Source organism: Phocoena sinus, chromosome 11 (assembly GCF_008692025.1).
Source record: "Phocoena sinus isolate mPhoSin1 chromosome 11, mPhoSin1.pri, whole genome shotgun sequence".
NCBI classification, from domain to species: Eukaryota; Metazoa; Chordata; class Mammalia; order Artiodactyla; family Phocoenidae; genus Phocoena; species Phocoena sinus.
This window is the reverse complement of record NC_045773.1, coordinates 25,536,187-25,555,827: the sequence shown is the minus strand read 5'-3', so window position 1 is coordinate 25,555,827 and position 19,641 is coordinate 25,536,187. Positions and strand designations below refer to the sequence as shown.

Genomic DNA, 19,641 nt, shown 5'->3' with positions numbered 1-19,641 from the left:
TTCAGCTTAATTTTCATAGAAATAACAGCTCCTTTTTCTTCTCACATTCATATTTCATGGGTTTATGTAGGTAACTTACCTAACTATAGTAGCAGGTCTAACTGGCGTAAGTAGTGTCGGCAACAAACAAATTCACCCTTGGTAAATATACAACTCCACAACACAACTAGAGCGACCAGAAGAGTGAGAACATCCTGAAAAGGATGGCTTCTCCAGCAAAGGGACTGACTGAAAAATTTCTCCTAAATTTCTTCTTGCCCAAATCTCCTCAGTTGGCTATTTGAGCAGGAATAGTAATATTATTGCTATTCGTAGTAATAATACTCCCTAGTAATACTATCACCATGTATTAATGATGATGGGGCCTTTCCCATTCTACAATCTATCTCCCTCAATCTACAGATGAGGGGAACTGAGGTCCAGAGAAATTAACTAAGTTTCCAAACATCAGAGGTGTACGAAGCACTTCCCAAAGGCCCTTGCTGCTTACTACACTTCCCACTGCTTCTCACTGGGGGAGAATGGCACTGGCATTCAGAATAGGATCACATTCACCGTGATGGAACAATCTCACAGACCACGGAAGAGTTAACATCCTGGTCCCCAGCCTACTAAATGCCACTGGCAACACTCCCAAGTCATCATGACAAGAAAACAGAAATGTACCCCTGAGTGGCCAAATGTCCACATCCCTGGATGTAGAAGTGATGTTTTGATGCTGTAGATAGCATAATCTTTTATTTGTTGTTTTCCTGTCATTTCTTGGATCACACTAGCACAGCTATGGGTCTTGTTTATACCCATGGACAACTCCAAATCCTAAGGAATCTTAAAAGTCTTTTAATCTTCTTGACAGAAGTCAACAAAGCTTAGCCCAAACGTGAGTATGCATACTACTTTAACATTTCCCAGGAAAAGAGATGCTATAGTTCATTGAACACAGACATCACAATTCTCCCCAAACATATTTTCTAACAGCTATACATACTGGACTCACAAATAAACGGAAACATTAGAAATGGTAACATTACTAAGAAAACAAATGATACCTTCTCATACACCTGCCTGATGAGATCCTTTGCCCAATCTTCTGAGTCATTTGATGATTTTCTTATTAGAGCCATTTTCACATCTTAAAAACTTAGGCCTCTATCATATCTGTTCTAATTTATTTTCAATTTTCTTTTGACAATTTCAAAATTATTTCATCTCAAAATAACCCATCTTCCTTTATGACGTCCAGGTTTCCTATCATCCATTCATTTATTCATTCATTCACTCAACAAATCCTGGTGGGTATTTTGCTATGCACTAGATATTTTTCTGGGTACTGGAGAATTTAACAAGAGAAACATGGAACAAAATACCCTCGTGCAGTTTAAATTCTTGCGTAGGCTAAGGTAAGTTCATCGAGGTTGACAAGGAAGGCCAGATAATGCATTACAAGTACGTCAGGTGTTGGTAGATGTTCTGGGGGGAGAAAAAACAAGAAGTCAGAGGAAGGGAAAAGGGAGTGACCTGAGTACTATTTTAGGATGGTCAAGGAACAATGCTTTAAGGAAACAGCATTGGAGGAGAGATCTGGAAGGAAGCAAGGGAACAAAACTGATGGATACCTGGGGGGCCGGTCCTGGGGGAGGTCCCAGCAAAGGCAGACGCCCCAAGGTGAGAATACGTCTGCTGTGTTTGGGGACCAGTAAGGTGACCAGTGCAGCTAGAGGCGAGTAAGAGAAAAAGGAAGAGCAAATGCTTGAACTTGGATATGCTTTTTTTTTTTTTTTTTTTTGCGGTACGTGGGCCTCTCACTGTTGTGGCCTCTCCCGTTGCAGAGCGCAGGCTCAGCGGCCATGGCTCACGGGCCTAGTTGCTCCGTGGCATGTAGGATCTTCCCAGACTGGGGCACGAACCCGTGTCCCCTGCATCGGCAGGAGGATTCTCAACCACTGCGCCACCAGGGAAGCCCTGGATATGCTTTTTACTCTCTAAACTTGTAAAAGCATTTGTCCATAATCAAATTTTAATTTTTTTTTTTTTTTTTTGGCTGCGTTGGGTCTTCGTTGCTGCGTGCAGGCTTTCTCTAGTTGTGGTGCGTGGGCTTCTCATTGCGGTGGCTTCTCTTTGTTGAGGAGCACGGGCCCTAGGCATGCGGGCTTCAGTAGTTGTGGTTCGTGGGCTCTAGAGCGCAGGCTCAGTAGTTGTAGCGCACGGGCCTAGCTGCTCCACGGCATGTGGGATCCTCCCAGACCAGGGCTCGAACCCGTGTCCCCTGCCTTGGCAGGCGGATTCCCAATACTGTGCCACCAGAGAAGCCCCTCAAATTTTAATGTTCTTTAAAAGTTTTGGGTTAATCTTTTTATTCTAAATGGGAAGCTGCTTGTCCTAGCACCATTTATTGAATCTTTCCCAACTGCTTTTATATGTCACCTTTACCATAGTCCACTGTCCCACAATACTTGGGTCAATTTTTGGAGATTTTCTAGTCTGTCACAGTAATCTATTCCTGCTCCAATACCATACTATTTTCACTTCTGTAGCCTTATAATGTATTTTACTATCTGGTGGGGCTAGAACATTTCATTAATCTCTAGTCATCTTCACAGATACCAGACCTTGGCTGGTTCTACTTTCCAGCTGATGAAAGAGCTTAAAAACCACTTTATTAAATTCCATGGTGATAAGAGAGAGGAAGAAGCCAAGAATCTACTAAAGCTTAAGTGGCAGGTGGGGACCTTCTTTCCAATCTAAACTCCTAGCCCTCAACATCAGTACCAACCATGTAAGAGTAACCTACACTACTTTGTGATAAAAAAGCATATGGACTGCTGCACTGGACAGTCACGGAAATCGTGTTTATCTGGTGTGATAAACTGACGTGACTATAGAAGTCCTGGAGGGCTGGGCTATGGTGTTGACTGACAGTTCTCAAACTGTGTTCCCTGGACCAGCAGCAGAAACAACAGCAGCACCTAATTTATTAGATGTAAATTATAAGCACCAACCTAGATCTAATGAATGGGAAACTCTGAGGGGGGAGAGGAGCAGCCCTCCAGGTGATTCTGATGAATACGGAAGTGTGAAAACTATGATTTAGAATCAATAAGAATCCTCTGGAGCCAGGCACATAATATAGTGTTCAAGAGCCCAAACAGCAGTCAGGGTTGTAAGATTTAACCTTGGTTTGAGTACTAACTAGCTGCGTGACCTTGGGAAAGTAACTCACTTGCAGGCTCTCCATTTCCTCATGAAACCAATGTGGACGATGGTGTTTCTCTCATAACAGGTTTCAAGAATTAAATAAGACTACAAGAAACACGCTTAGAATATAATGTCCCTAGCACATTGTAAATGTTCAATTCATGATAGCTAACATGATGATAAAAAAATCATAATCTGCTTTCGTTTTTATTTCACGTAATTTATTCTGAAAAGCCTAAATCCATTCATGCTGGATTTAAGACATCAGGGAATGAGGAAGTACAATTAATGTTATAGTTTTTCTGACTGTGTTTACCGAGAAGCGGCACGGGGCAAGGGGGTGTAAGGATGGGGGAGGGATAGAGTGAGTCAGCTCCGGCAGGATTTTGTGGGACCTATTTCTAGGATGATGAAGAATTTCCTTTTCTAAGGAAGCCCACTTTTTTCCCCTTTCAGAGCGAATCGGTTATACAGCCTAGAGATTAATTAAAAGGCCCTAGGGCGAGAAGCTCTTCCCACAAATAACTGTCCACACACTACCACTTCATTTCCTATATATCTCCCTGGCAAGGCCCAACAAAAGCTCAAAGAAGATGGATGGACTTCATAGGGTGACCCTGGGGTCAACTGATTCAGACAGCTGAATTCATCAATATGGCAGCAAATTCCACCTCAGAGTTCCCTCTGCTAAGAGCAGCTTGTACAATCCTGTCCTGTTGCAAACATTTAACTGGCCCAGAAAAGACAAGTAAGTTGTATTTCCCACAAAGGTGCCCCGGAGTCAAGGCTCAGCCCTCCCACACCACTGTACTTTCCCAAATAACACGTTTAGAAAGTCCAAATTGGACACACTGCTTACAGACATGAAACTGTGTATATATATTTACATATATATGTGTATATATATATATGCTTTACTTCCAGAATTGTTATAATGGGTTGAATAGTGGTCCCTTCAAACATCCTCCTGGAATCTCTAAATGTGATCTCATTTAGAAAAGAGTCTTTGTAGACATAATTAAGTTGATGAAATCATTCCAGATTAGGGTAGGCCCAAATCCAATGACAAGCCCTTCGAAGAGAAGGGGACAGAAACCCAGAGGAAGAACACTATGTGGTGACAGATGCAGAGAACGGAGTGACACATCTGGAAGCCACGAAGGCCAAGCACTGCCAAGAGTCCCCAGAAGCTAAGACAGGCAAGGGATGGATTCTCCCTCAGAGCCAAAAGAGGGAACGAACCCTGCCGACACCTTGATTTTAGACTTTCAGCCTTCAGAACTGTAAGAGGATCCATTTTGTTGTCTGAACCCACACAGTTTGTAGTAATTTGTTTCAGCAGCTCTAGAAACAACTACAACTACATAAAACTCTACCATAAAGAAACTAGACTAGAAGGAAATCACACCCTAAAGCTAAGAGGTCTATACTCCTTCCTCTTTATGTGATAGAGTTAATGCTCTTTTTTTAAAAGATAAATCATTTGACATTGCTGAATTTTCCAAATTGTCTACACTGTACACTTATGCAACAATTGGATCAAAATGAATGTAAAATAATAAATAAAACTGCCTTAAACTGTTATCACCAGGATTTTGAAGTTTAAAAAAAATTATCCAAAATCCCTTGCAGGTGGACACATCTATTAAATGCTTTTGTCTCCCAGAGCAGAGGAAAACATACATATGTGTCCTTCCCTGTCGCTCCAAATATTCCAGACCCAAGATGATGGAGACTCTCCCAGATGTCTATTGTCTCCAAATCTGGGACTTCTTAAAGATGAAAGAAGCCTGTCGTTATGATTTCCAAACAACTAAGTCGCTGGAGAAGCTCCAAAGGCCCAGTCATCAAGGATGCAAATGACAGGAGCACTCCTGCATGCCTGATTGCGGAACAAAAGACTTTGAGAAATCATATTATTAGAGTCATTTCATAGTGTCGTTGAAGAAAGAAAACACCTGCATTCTTTTAAAAAGTCCCCGGGAGGCCTAATTCCTCAGCACGCAAACTTGGAGGACCCGCTCTGGGTGTTACATGTACACATCGTGAGTCAGTTTTCAAGAATTGTGAAAGCAGTTTCTGCACCACCAAGTATTTACCAAACATAAAATCAAATAATGTTCTCATTAAATGCCTTCCGACAGTCAAATGTGCTTGGGTCTATTTTGCAACATGGTGTCAGAATTGTTAAAGCAATGGGGAGCAGAAGTTTAAAAACAGGTCCAAAGACTGGATAATGACCATTTTCTTTATTTTTAGCTTGTTTAGACCTCAAATTGGCTGCTGAAGGGATGCACTGTTAACTCCCTCCCTTGACTAATCCCTTTGGTGGATGTTTCCTCTAGGAAACATGCAAATGGCATTTCTGAAGGATGCTCCCCACCTGCCTGCTTTCACAAACTCCCCAGAGCCCCCAATTTAACACCAAAGCTATAAACAAGCTGAATGGAGCCTCCTTTAATGTATGCAGATCTGATCAGAAAATTGCAAGCAGCCTTTTACTGGAAATCGCATTATATTTAATTCAATTTCTCACCTTTCAGACACCCCGATAAGCTCAACACCACACCCTCTAATTTTATAGGAGTTTCACCTTTAAGACCCCAGCCTCAAGTAAACCAACTAGCCTAGGGTTCTCCAGATATCTGACAACAGTTAGATCTCATCCCTAGGCCAGTGAGAATACAAGATTCTGTTTTTGCCAAGGTACTGTTTTATATTTAGACCAGGAGGGTCAAAATGACAAAGCTTAGGAGTCTCTCTTGGTTAAAGAAGTTGTGATCTCAAGCCCTCAAGACCTGGTTTTGAATCCTGACTCCACTACTTATTATTTGCATGACCTACGGCATGTTACCTAACTTCCCTGGGCTTCAGTTTCTTCAGATTTAGAAAGGAGCAGATAAAGTACATGCCTCACAAAATTGTTCTGAGGGTGACAAGAGGTGATGCATGAAAGAAGCCAAGCACACAGCAGGTCCTCAGTCATATCAGCTCCATCCCAAGAGTATCTCCAGGACAGGGAGGATTTAGCTGCTTGGATGTTTTGCTTATTAGCACAGCTGTTCCCACCAAGTGGCACCTTTATTCCAATCTGCCATTCTTATCATCCTTCCAATAGTACATATTCCCTCACTCACTCCTTCAAATCAGCAGCCACAACATCAGACGACTATAGCGGGAAGCCAGGAATGTAAATGGGTGAGGCAGGTCAGGTAAACAATAGGGAATGGTGGGGATTGTGGAAAAAGCTGAACACGTGTGTTCTATCTAAAACAATGGAAGGAATACGAATTGCCCGAAATTTTCATAATTTTTTCATTATTCTAGAGAAAACCTTAAATCTGAATTTTTACCCAAAATATCACAGGTTGGCAACTAATCAAAATTTTAAATCCTGTATAATGTCAACAAAATGTAGGTACAGTCCAGGTCTTATCTCAGGAGTTTCCAGGCTATCATCTTGGGTTCAAATATTGTATAAATATCCTTGTTTCTCATGGCTTAGAAAAGGAAGCTTCTGCTTAAGGACTGGTGACTGTGCAAATGGAAGTGTTTAGCATGGCACACTAGGCGCCACAAAAATTCATACTTATTAAGCAGGCTTGGGTAAAATGAATTAAGCACTGCCTTGATGATGTGTGATTTTCACCTTGGACATGAATTTTCATGGGTGCCAGGCACAAAAAAGCCCCTTTTCATATACTGACCCCAAGGGCAGCGTCTAACTGTCGTCTTCCTATTATACGTTGCAAATTGTTTTTACAAACATCATATGCATATTTCACTTAAGCAAAGAGACTGTGAGCGTATAAGGTCCAATTCTTCTAAACTCCACTTCATCTAAAGTGTACATGTCCCCAGGTGTGTCTGTGATGAGCCATGTGAATCTGCTATTCCACCAGGAAGTCTCATTCCTTTAGACCCTAAATCCTCACATCAGGGGGGACTCGACTCTTATCTCTTCTGAATTAAGGCCCTAAGACAAGAATCATCACCCCCATTTTTAGCAAGTGAAGGGCTGTGCCTCATGGTGGGGAAGTGACTTGTTCTGTCACATAACCTACAATTGTCAGGGCCGTGAACCCAGGTGTTCTTGCTTCCTATCTAATTCTGTTTCCATTAACCCTTCTTCCAACCACAAACGTATATGGAGCCCACGTTACGCATCATGCCCAATGAGGCACAATGCACACATTATCCCATTTAACTCTCACAATAACCACGTAAGATAACCTCATGGTAATAAGTAATACTATTCCCACACTGCAGATGAGAAAACCAAGAAAGGCTCAGAAAGGTTAAGTCACCTTCCTAAGGATACTCAGCCTGTAAGAGGCAGAACCAAGACTACAGTTCCAGCAAAGTATCTTCAAAGCCTGTCCCTTTAAGGTTACACAGCTAGAATGCTCCCCCAGCAGCCCTTACAAGCTTCATAGATATTTTTATGACACTGCCTAGAAATACACATTTCTTCCCAGAGTTCAACCCCCATGGCTCTCTCATATAGAATGCAGGTAGAATCCTTTTGATCACAAAATGCTCAATGATCTAGGAATCATTCCCTTTAGGGAATGCTCCCTCAGTTCACAGGAAATTCCCTCTGGGATACTCATTAATCGCAGAGTTAAAGGATAATCTTCCAGCTTTTTGAGACCACAAAATAACAAACTCATTAGATTCCCCTCATCCCACCAACCTTAAACAACAGAAGCATAAGGATGAATAACAACCTTTCAACAGAATGTGGATATCGCTTTGGGAATTAAAGACAAATAAAATGTGTTTTGGAAAACAAGATGACTGACATCAGTGCTCTGTGTTTTCTCACTATTCATCAGGTACAAATTGTCACTCAGGGTGATTAAACAGGAATTAATTGTCAGGTTGCTCCACAAGCTGAGATGTTTCAAAGTTTCAGCCCAAAGAAAACACACAAATACACTCCAATTTTTTAAGGAATGGGGGTGGAAGTTGGCAACATCTCTTTGGAGGATAATTTGACAAGAGCTCCACAACAGCATTTCGTAGCATAAGAAAAGCTATTGTCATGTGGTGTATAATGAGGAACAAGGGAAAACAGCCAAAGCAGCCATGAACCAAAAATAGTTAATTCAATGATAACCCACATACTGGATTCTAAAAGCTAATAAATATATTAGATCTTTATGTCCTTTATACACGGACATATAAAGATGTCCAAAACATATTTCTATTTTTTTTTTTTTTCTTTTCGCTGTACGCGGGCCTCTCACTGTTGTGGCCTCTCCCGTTGCGGAGCACAGACTCCGGACGCGCAGGCTCAGCGGCCATGGCTCACGGGCCCAGCCGCTCCGCAGCATGTGGGATCTTCCCGGACCGTGGCACGAACCCGTGTCCCCTGCATCGGCAGGCGGACTCTCAACCACTGCGCCACCAGGGAAGCCCTAAAACGTACTTCTAAGTAAGAAAAAAGTAAGCTATAAAAGACCATATGTGGAATGTGTATTTTCTATAAAATCTTGTTAATAAATAATTTGAATGAATCTGAAGAAATAAATCCCAAGCCATAAACAACATATATTTCTAGCTGTGGACGTGAGTAAACTGTTTCTGTACAGGGCCAGCTAGTAAATACTTTCAGTTCTGTGGACCATGAGGGTTGTCTCAACTACTCAATTCTGCTACTGTAAAAGCAGCCGTAGATGATGCTAAATGAATAGGCATGGCTGTGTTCCATTCAAACTTTATTTATGGACTTAAAATTGAAATTTTGTGTAATTTTTTTTTTTTTTTTAATTTTTGGCTGTGTTGGGTCTTCGTTGCTGTGCGTGGGCTTTCTCTAGTTGCCAGAGCAGGGGCTACTCTTCGTTGCGGTGCGCGGGCTTCTCCTTGTGGTGGCTTCTCTTGTTGTGGAGCACGGGTTCTAGGCGCACGAGCTTTGGCAATTGCAGCACGCAGGCTCAGTAGTTGTGGCTCACAGGCTCTAGAGTGCAGGCTCTTTAGTTGTGGCGCACGGGCTTAGCTGCTCCGCGGCATGTGGAATCTTCCTGGACCAGGGCTTGAACCCGTGTCCCCTGCATTGGCAGGCGGATTCTTAACCACTGCGCCACCACGGAAGCCTGTGATTTTTAAATCTTTTATAATAGCCATGTCTTATTTCAAAATCAGAGATAATACAGATACTTTGGGATGAACATACATATTTCCTCAAAAGAAAAACCTCTATTTAGGTGCTTCAGGTTCTACCGGGCATATTATCAAATGCTAATGACATAAGGAAGGTGAGCCAACCAGCATTTCTTAGCTGCTAAGCATCTTTCCCTACCTAGAGGATTCCAAGAATTTCTTAGGCGCAAGCACGTGGACACGCACACGCACACGCACCCCACCTCCTTTTTTTCCCCTTTTCTTGGCACACCAGTTGACTGAGACAGAGTGGTTTTTCCTGCCCAAGCAAAAAAAATCAGTGGGAACCCATTTCTCAGCCAAATTACAACCACTAAAGGAAACCAGGCCAGCATCTCCCCAAGTTACCACCTCAGTCATCAATCAACACAATTACCAGGGCAACTAAGGAAAGATGCTTTTCAAGGCGCAGTCCTGGCTGACCCAGTGAGCGCTGCTTGGGGAACAGCCGCTCAGAGGCCAAGCATCCTGCCTGGAAAGGCGGCCGTTGTCCCCAGACTAACCACTCTGCATAATTAAAATGACTTCACAAGGCTACCATTGCTCTGGGCTTTCCATATCAGCCGCTCATCAAAGCGCAACTCCGGGAGGCTTGTTCTGAAAGCCAGCCTTTTAATGCAAGAGTCAAATCTACATTTATCAGCAAAGCTGAAACGTTAAAGGGATTACAAGGAGCTTAGAATCCACTGGCGGTTCATTGATCTGGTCTTGCCAGCCTCATCTCCACATGCCCTTTAGAAATGGCTTTAGTCTGTTCCCTGGTTCTTTGGTTGCCTTTGATTTCAGCACCATTCTCAACCAGGTTGGAGGGGATGTTTCCTTTAGCTCTGAACCTCCCAAAAGGTTCTCAGATTCCTTTCTTCTAAAACTAAGAGAAGCTACTTGCATATTCCCTTACTAGTGGTATAGACCCGGAGTCGGCAAACATTTTCTGTAAATGGACAGAGTAAATGTTTTTGGCTTTGTAAACTGTACGTTCTCTGTTTCAAGTACTCAACTCTACTGCCGTAGGTCAAAACCAGCCACGGACAATATGTAAATAAGTGGGAGTGACTCTGTTCAGATAAGGATTTATGGGCACTAAAATTTGAATTTCATAGACCTTGCATATGTCATGAAATAATATTCTTTTGATTTTTTTTCCAACCATTAAAAAAATGTTAAAACCATGCATGGCTTATGAATCATACAAAACAGGTGAAGGGTCTGATTTGGCCGGCAGGACCAAATAGGAGTTTGCCAACTCCTATTATAAGCATGTCCCAGGACCAGAAGCATCAGCATCACCTGGGAGCTTGTTAAAAAATGCAGCATCTTAGTCCTCTGCCCTCAAGCCTGTTGAATCAGAATCTGCATTTGAACAAGATCCCCTGGTGAGTCATATGCCAGCCAAGTTTGAGAATTTCTGGTCCAGAACACAGAATTTTCAAGTCTGACAGGGTTGGAAGTCAGACAGCCCCACTGACTAAGGGGCTGCAGAACCTTAGGCAAGTTATTTAACCTGAGACTCACTTTCCTTAACTATCAGAAGGGGTGTAAATAATTGCACCCAACTCCAAGGACTGCTGCAAGTGAAAGATTGGAAGCATGTGAGACACTCCCCTGGCAGTGTCAACGCTTTAACAATGGCAGCTAATATGACGGAAGATATTGTTATTTTTTTAATATGATTTTTGGAGAGATGAGAATACTCATTTAGGGTTCACAATTTCCAATCACTTCCAGGACCTGACAGGTCACCTAAGTGTTTGAAGAGGTCCCCGAATGCGACTGGAATGTTGGTGGCTGGGGTGAGTCAAGGTCACATCCATCTAAAGGGAGACCTCTTGTGTGCTGCCACATAGGAAGGTCGGCCCCATGTTACCACATCTTTGGATTCTTCAAGAGAAGCTGGAAACCTGGATTTTCATGTTAGAAAAAGCCCCTCATTTAATGCACTGTGCGGACCAAACAAAACCCATCCACAGGCTGGATGGGAGCCCAGGGCCTCTAGTCTGTGACCTCTGCCTTAGAATAGAGAAGTCACAAGAGGCAGGGAGTCACAGGGAAACCAGCCTGGGTTTTAGAGCCAATTCCTAGCTTCATTCTCAGTAGCCAGGAGACCTTGGGCCACTGTCTGAACAACTGTGAGCCTCAGTTTCTCATCAGGAAAATCACCACATCTGCCTCATCGGTTCTGGTGAGGATGCAACAGAAATGTACGTCTCAATAAAAATGCGGGGAGACAGCTCTGGACAGAGTAAGTACACACACAGCCTTGTCACTGCTGATGCTGCTTTGGCATCATTATCGTCTTTATTCCTCAGTGCCTAGGCATTCACAGGGCAAATCGTCACTGTAAAAATGGCTATCTCCCCCTCCCTGCTCCAAGTGGGTACAAACAAGCAAGTCCAATTAATCCCCACTCAGAAAGCTGTCTCGTAAGCAGAGTACACTAAGTGCCTAGTTATTAATGATTTTCTTCTGGCCGCAGTCCACAAAGATGCCTTAATCTTCCTGTTAATGAGAATTCCCTCAGCAGCCTGGCCACTGCGGGATTTGTCCTGGGCTGCCTTGAGGGGCAGCTTTTTTGGGGCCAGGTCACCTGTAGGGAGCAGTGCCCATCTTTGCTCCCCAGCTGCCCTACATCAGGTGGAGGAGAGCGCTTTGGCTGACGATTATGAGCCCTCTCCAACACATGGAACCCCTGTGGGTTTTGTTTTTCTGTGTGTGTGCTTTTTTTTTGTTGTTTGTTTTTTTAGAAATCCTAAAAATCCCCACATTTGCCATCTAAAGGTGCGGGTGACAATATAAATGGGGAAGGAGAATGAGCCCTCAGGAAAATCTCCATAAAAGATAACAGCCCTCCACAGAACCTTAGGCATCTCTGCTCACACACAGAAGCCCCAGAGGGCAGAGAGCCAGCTGGCTGAAGCGGTGCCAGGTGTTGTAACTCAGCTTTCCTCAATCTTTGCCCTGCACATGAATCAGCTGGGGATCTTGTTAAGGCCTAAAGTCAGATTCAGCAAGTCCAGGGCAGGGCCTGAGACTTCACATTTCTAACAGGCTCCCGTGAGACGGTGATGCTGCCGGTTCCTGCCTCAGGTTTGAATCAACAGGACCCTCCCTCCCTTGCTTCATCTAAGTCTCTGTGCAAATGTCACCTCCTCAGAGAGTCCTCTCTGGACCACCTAATCTAAATTGTAATTATTTGTTGAATGAGGGCAGGAATCCTGTCTATTTTGTTCTTTGCCGTATCCCCGGCACAGCGGAGCACCTGGCACCAGCAGGCCCTCAAATATTTGTTCAGTGGAGAGATCCCAGCGTGACGGCTGAGGAAAATGCAACTCAGGGAGCCTGAGTCTTTCGCCCAAGGTCACACAGCTTGGCAAAACCAGAGCAAGACCACAGCCCTGCTCTCTCTGGACTTCAAAGCCCCAGCTCTCTCCAGCACACCAGAAAGGGAAGCAAAGTTTGTTTACAACCCGCTTCCTCCCAAGAACTTCAGTACCTTCAGTGCTGCAAGCAGGAACGCGAGTCCATTCTACTTTTAGGAGCCGCCTGCTGTGTGGACAATGGTTGGGAGGGGGAGCATGTAGAAGCAGAGGGACGAGCTGACACCCATGAGCCGTAATATTTAGGGTGCCTTGGTACTTGGGGGCAAAGGCCTTTGGTCTCCTTGCAACAGACCAAAGGCAGCCTTTCAGCCTGTGTCAGGCTAGCCTTTCCTCCTATCCGGATACAACTGTCTCTCCCGGGGGCTCAGAGTGCCCCCCGCCCCCAGTCAGAGGAGTGGAAACGGAGCATACTGTGGATTTCAAACTGCCAAAAAGAATATTGTACCATAACCCAGAAATGGCTGTTCCCCTTCTCTAAAAGGTCACCCAAAACATGCCCATTAGGGAAAAGGAGGGGGCAAAAAGCAAGGATCTGCTTCCTTTCCAGCAATGGGTGGAAACACCATAAAAACCGCATTCATGGAGGCTTTTCTGCCGCTAGTGAAGAAACTGCTTCCGCACGAAAACCCATCTCAGCCTCATGAAAGGCTCTTTCCGAAAGAAAGGCTCCATAATGGGCTGAAAATCAAACGCTCGTTTTCCCCTCACAAAACCAGCTGGGTTAAAACGGCTTAAGGGGCTCTAAGAAGCTGTGGTCATGACAGTCTAAAGTGACCGGGGGACACCCAGCAGCCTCAAGCGAGCTAGTTATGATTCCTCCAGGGCAACAGCTGAGAGAAAGCTAAAAATAATTGACAAAGTCGCTAATGTTTATTGTGTGCCCGGTATGGAGCAAACAACGTGTTTTCAATATCTCATTTCATCCCTACAATAAAGCTGTGAGGTTAAGTAGCATAATTATTTCCACTTAACGGAAGAGGGAAACTGAGAACTAGGGACAGTGACTGGCTGGAGGTCAGAGGTCACAGAGACCGAAAGGAGGGGCACCTGGGTACACACGCACACTGTACCACTGCCCCACAGGCCTCTGGTCAGAAGTTGACCCAAAGGCTCCAGAGTAGGGGAGGAGCCGGAAATCACTCTCCTGTTCATCACTCTGCCTTTCCCACCCCCATTAGAGCACAAGATGGTTCAAACAGGAAGCAATCAGCACCGTCACACAGGATTTGGTTGAAAAAAATGACGCTTCTGCACCTATTCCCATGTATCGCCACTTTCACATTGGGGACACACCGGGGGCCAGTCCAGAGCACACCTATTTGGGCTACAACATCGGCAGGACTGATGGATGCCTATGTCTGCGCATTATATATTTATAAGGTCGCCCAGCCTTGCCTCTGCCACAGAAGTTATTAAATGCTAGGGAGCCATAAGGGCTGCACTCAGTGTCCTGAAACAAAGGCAAAGAGGCTGCCAGACCCATCAGAGGCAGGAACAAAAGCATTTAATTTCTGAAGGAGCCGGTTGGGAGTTTCCTTAGAACTGGGTGCCCAGCACACATGACCAACTGGGAGAAAGGAGAGAAGCACACACAGAGGAGGAAAAAAAACCAAACCAAACCACACCCAATCAAGGCAGGCTTTTCTCCCCAGTATCCAGAAACAGCATTCTTCAAAGGGACTTGGGGGGTGGCGGGGAGGAAGATGCATTAAGCAAAGAGAGAACGGGTTACATTGTTGCAGAATTTTCTCCTGCAGACGGCTTTGGCCTTTTCATGAAGTTGCCAAGAAGGATCCAACTCTTCTCTTTATATAGCCAAACAGAGGGCCTGTAAGCCTGCACCCTAACTTTTCCCAGACGGAGCCCCAGCAGCCAGATGTACTGGGAGGGCACCCAGATCCCTTGTCCCCCAAACATAATCATTCCAATCCAGGCTGGGGCTGCCTGGAAGTCAACATTCACGGCACATTAATAAGAAACATCTGGCCACCGAAGAGGGTTGACACAGCACAGGCAGGCAGTGGTGGATTTGTGGTTGGGACCCAGAGTTACAGAGGCTGAATTAAAAACACAATTGGAAAACACCAGCTAGTCCCAGGAATCCTACACATGCTGTACCGCGGCACTTGGAAAAACTGTCGTGCCTTGAATCGCTTGGGACAGAGTGACTTAGGTACACAGAAGGTGGGTGCAAAGACCCAAAACTCTCACATCAGGGAAATGCAGCCTGAGCCCGGCTCTCCTGCATTCTCAGTGTCTGGTCACCACTTCCACCTTCAATATTTGTAGCAGATGTAGTCCCACTCTTAAAAGAACAGCCTTTGCATTCTTTCCATGTGACTTACGCGTGAATTTAAAAGGCGAAAAATGTGCTTGTGTGCATATATACACATATATAACATATATATATAGATTTCCCCCCCTGCAGTGGTATGTCTTTAGGAATCCCATGTAAGGGGTCCTACCTCCATTTATGCAAGGCGAACCCTGGGCACTGGTCACCACAGGCATTACATGGCTGGCCTCTCTCGATCCGCCCCAGTCCGGTCAACTTCAAAACAAAAAGACAACACAAGCATGTTTCCACCGCTGGGGCTCCCTCCAAAGCCCCACTGTGCCCCAGGCGGGACGGCCTGCCTCTCCCACCCCACCTCCTCTAATTTGACTCCGAAGCTCCTCTCCGAGGTAGGGGATTTGGGGTGGGGCGCTGCCGGTGCCCCTGGGGTGGTCTCTCGCCTGGGGAAGTCTAGGCGGGCTGTCTCTGGCGTGGGCACTAAGCCACCAAGAAATGGCCCTGGCTGGGGCTTTGTCTCCCCCAGACACCTTGGTCACGGGTTTCTAAGAAACAAAAGCAAGACCTTTCTGCTTCCCAGAGTCCCTAAGAAGCGACCATAGCGCGCTCGCCTTAGACCAGGCTAGGGCTCCCGGGAAGGGGGCAGCACGGGACACCCCAAAAAACAGCCCCAAAGTCAAGTCCGCGGCTAGAGCTCCAAGAAGCTGGAGCTTGGGAGCTGGGAATGCGACCTGCCTTAAGGGAAGGGGCAAAGGAGGGGTGCGGGGGGCGGTGACATTCAGGGTCACGGTTCCCGGTCTGGCTCTCCCCGGGACTCGGGATCCAGACTTAACCCCTTCTGCCCCTACGAGCGCTCCCGCGTGCCCGGGCCACACCCCCGCCCGCGGGGCCGGCTTACCTGGGGCCACAGGTGCGCGGCCGCCGGGCGGAAGGAGTCTGGGCTGGGGCGCTCGCGGAGGGCCGGGGTACCCGGGGATTGGCCCCGCTCGGGCGGGGCACACTCACCGAGCGGCTGGAGAGTCTTTTCCGGGAGCTCCGGCTGAACATGTCCGGGCGCCTCCTGCAAGCAGCGCCGTCCGTCGGTCCGTCCGCACCGCGGCCGCGAGGGCGGGTCGCCTGGGCGGACACCTTCGGCGGGCACCTTCGGCGGCCGGTGGGCTGTCTCCGCCTCGCAGCCCCAGACTGGCTCCGGAGCACACGCCTCGCCCTCCTCCCTCGCCTGTGCCTCTCGCCCTCCCGCCCGCAGGTCCCTCCCTCTCTCCCGGCATCCCCCCGCCCTCCCCGGGCTCGCCCCGCGGTCCACGGGCCCTTCCCGTCCCTCCCCGGGGGGCGCCCAGCTGTGCCTAGTTTCTCCCTTTCCCTGCGTCCCGGCCGGCCCGACGAGGCTTACTCCCTTCCCTCACCTGGGCCCGCCCCCGAAGTCTCTTCCCTCACCCTCGCCGCGTAAGTTAGGGGCAGGGACCACTTCAAGGCCCTTGCTGCTGTAGCTGGGATACGGGGTGGAGGTGGAGGGTTGGGCGTGGAGATTTTTTTTTTTAATTAAAATATAATTCACCTACAGTAAAAATCACCCATTTTAGTGCACAGTTCTGCCAGTTTTGACTAATTCATACAGACCTGTAACCAGCAGCACGATCAAGATCCCGAAGTCCCATCACCCCCAAAGTGGACTCTCTTAAAAGTCTGCACCATGCGTGGAATCTATTTAGTATTTCCTAAGTGTTGGTAAATGAGACGAAGCAGGATGAAAAATGGCCCTATATCTACTTCTGCAGGAGATGCTCATTAAGTAACCACTGACTGCAAGCTTTGAATCCCCCGTGACCACGTGCCCATTCTTTTTCCACCACTTGCTAGCTAGTAATCTTCCCAAATTAACTGACTTCTTGTTGCTTCTGTCTCCTTATCCACATCAATTTTAAAAGCTATAACAAGAGTCCTAACCTCACAGCATTGTTGAGAAAGATGAGTTGGGACACCTAATAGTTGTTATACATGTTATAACAGGCACAAACTAAGGGCTCATTAAAATCAGCTGTCAAAAAATAAAAAAATTGCAAGCCATGGTGTCCACTTAACGTTGATGTTTCAGCTCACCACCTCCCCTGAGAGAACTTTCCTGATCCCCTATTGTAACATCTCTCACACGCGCACTCCCTCATATGGCATGTAGCATACATTGAAATGATCTTGTTTACTTATTTGTCAAAAGAAGACACTCTTCTCTGTGTCAAAAAGATAATTCTCCCAGTTTAGTGTTTTTCCAGATGAGACACTGAACTTGAGTGAAGAAAAGCAGCTTGGCGGGGGTAATGCAGCAAATTAGTGGCAAGGCCAGGCTACCTATACCCCAAATCCAAAACAAGAGGATGACGCAGCTTCCATACCCCCCCCCCCACCCCACCACCCCCACCCCCCCCACCCCCCCCCACCCCCCCCCACCCCTGTGTGAGTATGTATTAGTTGATGACCTTCAGTGCCCCGAGGGCAAGGTTTGGTTTGAGTTCAAGTTTGGTGAAGGGAGTGAGGTCTTGGCCTCAGGAGCAATTTACAGGGGTGCCCACAAACACAGTAATAAAGATTTTTAGGCAATAAATTAAAGGATCAAAATGAACGCAAAAAAAGTCCATGACGAACAGAATATCCTTTTAAAGATAGGATCCTATCCTACACGTACATCTCTGCCTAACTCACCTCACCCTAATCCTAGCCCTGGGAAAAATGCTCAAAAACTCAGTCACCTAAAGGGTAGATTCCCCTATATTGCATTTTTCCATTTACCCACCGCACGCCATGGCCCATTCATCTCTTGATTTGCCCAGGCCTAGCGCAGGGTCTGGCTCATTGCAAATGCTCCATGTTTGTTCAATGACTAAATAGAAGGCAGTAGCTTTGGTAGGCCTGGGGGGCAGGGAGTGTTAGCAATTCAAACCCCAGTTACAATCAGTACCAGCCCAGGATGCTCACCTGGTCTTCTCAGCAGGGCTACCACACAGCCAGCTCTGCACCACACAGCACATGGCCTTGTAACTGGCAGGAACAGGTTGGGAGGGCAGTGTTCATAATGCAGTCATTGCCTATTTGTATTTTAATTATAAAGATGTTTAGCAAAGGTCAGTAACAAAACCGGTGCATTACAAGTTGCTAACAGATGGAGGGAATGCTCTCCATACAGAGGAAGCAGCACCTTTTTCAAATTCCCTGGAAGGAAACCCAAGAGCCAGTGGCAGTAACCCTGCCCACATCTTGCTCCTGGGTAGATGTGGGTGGTAAAAGAGGCAACAGTAGTAACGCCCTGGGGAACATGGTTTGAGTGTTTCTAGACCTTAACTTTTGTTACTTGATCAAAGAGGAGACAAGATATAAGTGGCCTCCACATGTCTGTCAGAACAAGCCACATGCACAAGTCCCACTCCCACCTCAAAGGGGGCGCCAAGAGTGTCTCCCCTACCACCTGCCATAAAAGCATCTCCTCGGGGACGAGTGCCCCTGGGTCCATCTCTTCAGAGCAGGAACCAGTTTTCCCTGAACTTATTTACACCTCAGGCTCACTTATGAGCGGCAGAATCTTACCTATCTATTCAACAACCACTTTATCTTGCTTAGGAAGATAAAGCTTAGTAACCCAGGAAGGAAAATGTATCCTCACTGTCAGCTATAGGGGAACAGTAGACCATTTTATTTTGCTTTATCACTGCATGTGCCCCTCGCAGACATCTTTGATGTATGTTTCTTCCTCATCTCTCAAGGCAATACAATTACTAATGGAACCTGAAGAAATCTTCATCCACAGCTACTGACATGGGCAGATGCTTCTGCTATAATATGAAGTGGAAAAACAAAACCAGTGTAAGCTGTGGGCTTTAACTAGTCTTAAAACACATGCGTCGAGAAACTGGAAAGAAACACATAAAACCTTAAAATGGATTGATGGTGAAATAAGTTTTTTCTTTTTGCCTTTTAAATGTATTTCCTATAATATGTATTCATTTTATAGTCAGAAATGTAAACTTATTTATCTAGATTGAGAATCGGGCCCTGTTGCCTGAAATATTCTAACATCAAATCTGGATCAGGTGTAGCAAGGAGCTGTTTATCTCCCCTCCCCCTTGGCCTGTATGTACTTGTCTTCTGTATCTTGGCCTTTACATTTTTATCTTAACTAAGTCTGTGACTGTTAAGCCAGGTGAAGCCTCCGGACGTCCCGTTCCTACATAGCTGCAGCGAACCTTAGGGATCTATCCACACAGTAATTTCTAAGATAGGGAAGAAGAACACAGCATCTCAGCATGGCCTCACCCAGGTGCATATTTCTTTCAGGTACTTACTAGAAACAATTCTGAGTATTGCAACAGGGCTAAAATCTCCCTGAACAACAGCCAACACTTAGACACTCCATCAAAGCATCCTCCTAGTCAGAAGTCTACAAATAGTATTTTGAAAAAGACTGTGTAAAGTCATGCGTGGTGAGGGAGTGGATGGAGGTAACTAGAGAGACGATTCTCTCTCGGTAGTGGGATTATCGGAGACTTTTTTCTTTCTTCCCAACGCACATGCTTCTGTGGTCTACAAATTTTCTTGTATGAGCATGAAACCGACATACACAATCAG

General features: G+C 45.9%; 1 protein-coding gene across 1 annotated transcript in view; it reads right to left on the bottom strand.

Annotated features, from left to right (window-relative positions):
• PRICKLE2 (prickle planar cell polarity protein 2) overlaps positions 1-15,288 on the bottom strand; it is a 343,030-nt gene extending 327,742 nt beyond the window's left edge. Inside the window, exon 1 of the mRNA XM_032647661.1 lies at positions 15,203-15,288. The gene's annotated coding sequence lies outside the window, so the exon portion shown is untranslated. The remainder of the gene's footprint in view (positions 1-15,202) is intronic.
• Positions 15,289-19,641: the final 4,353 nt, after the last annotated feature.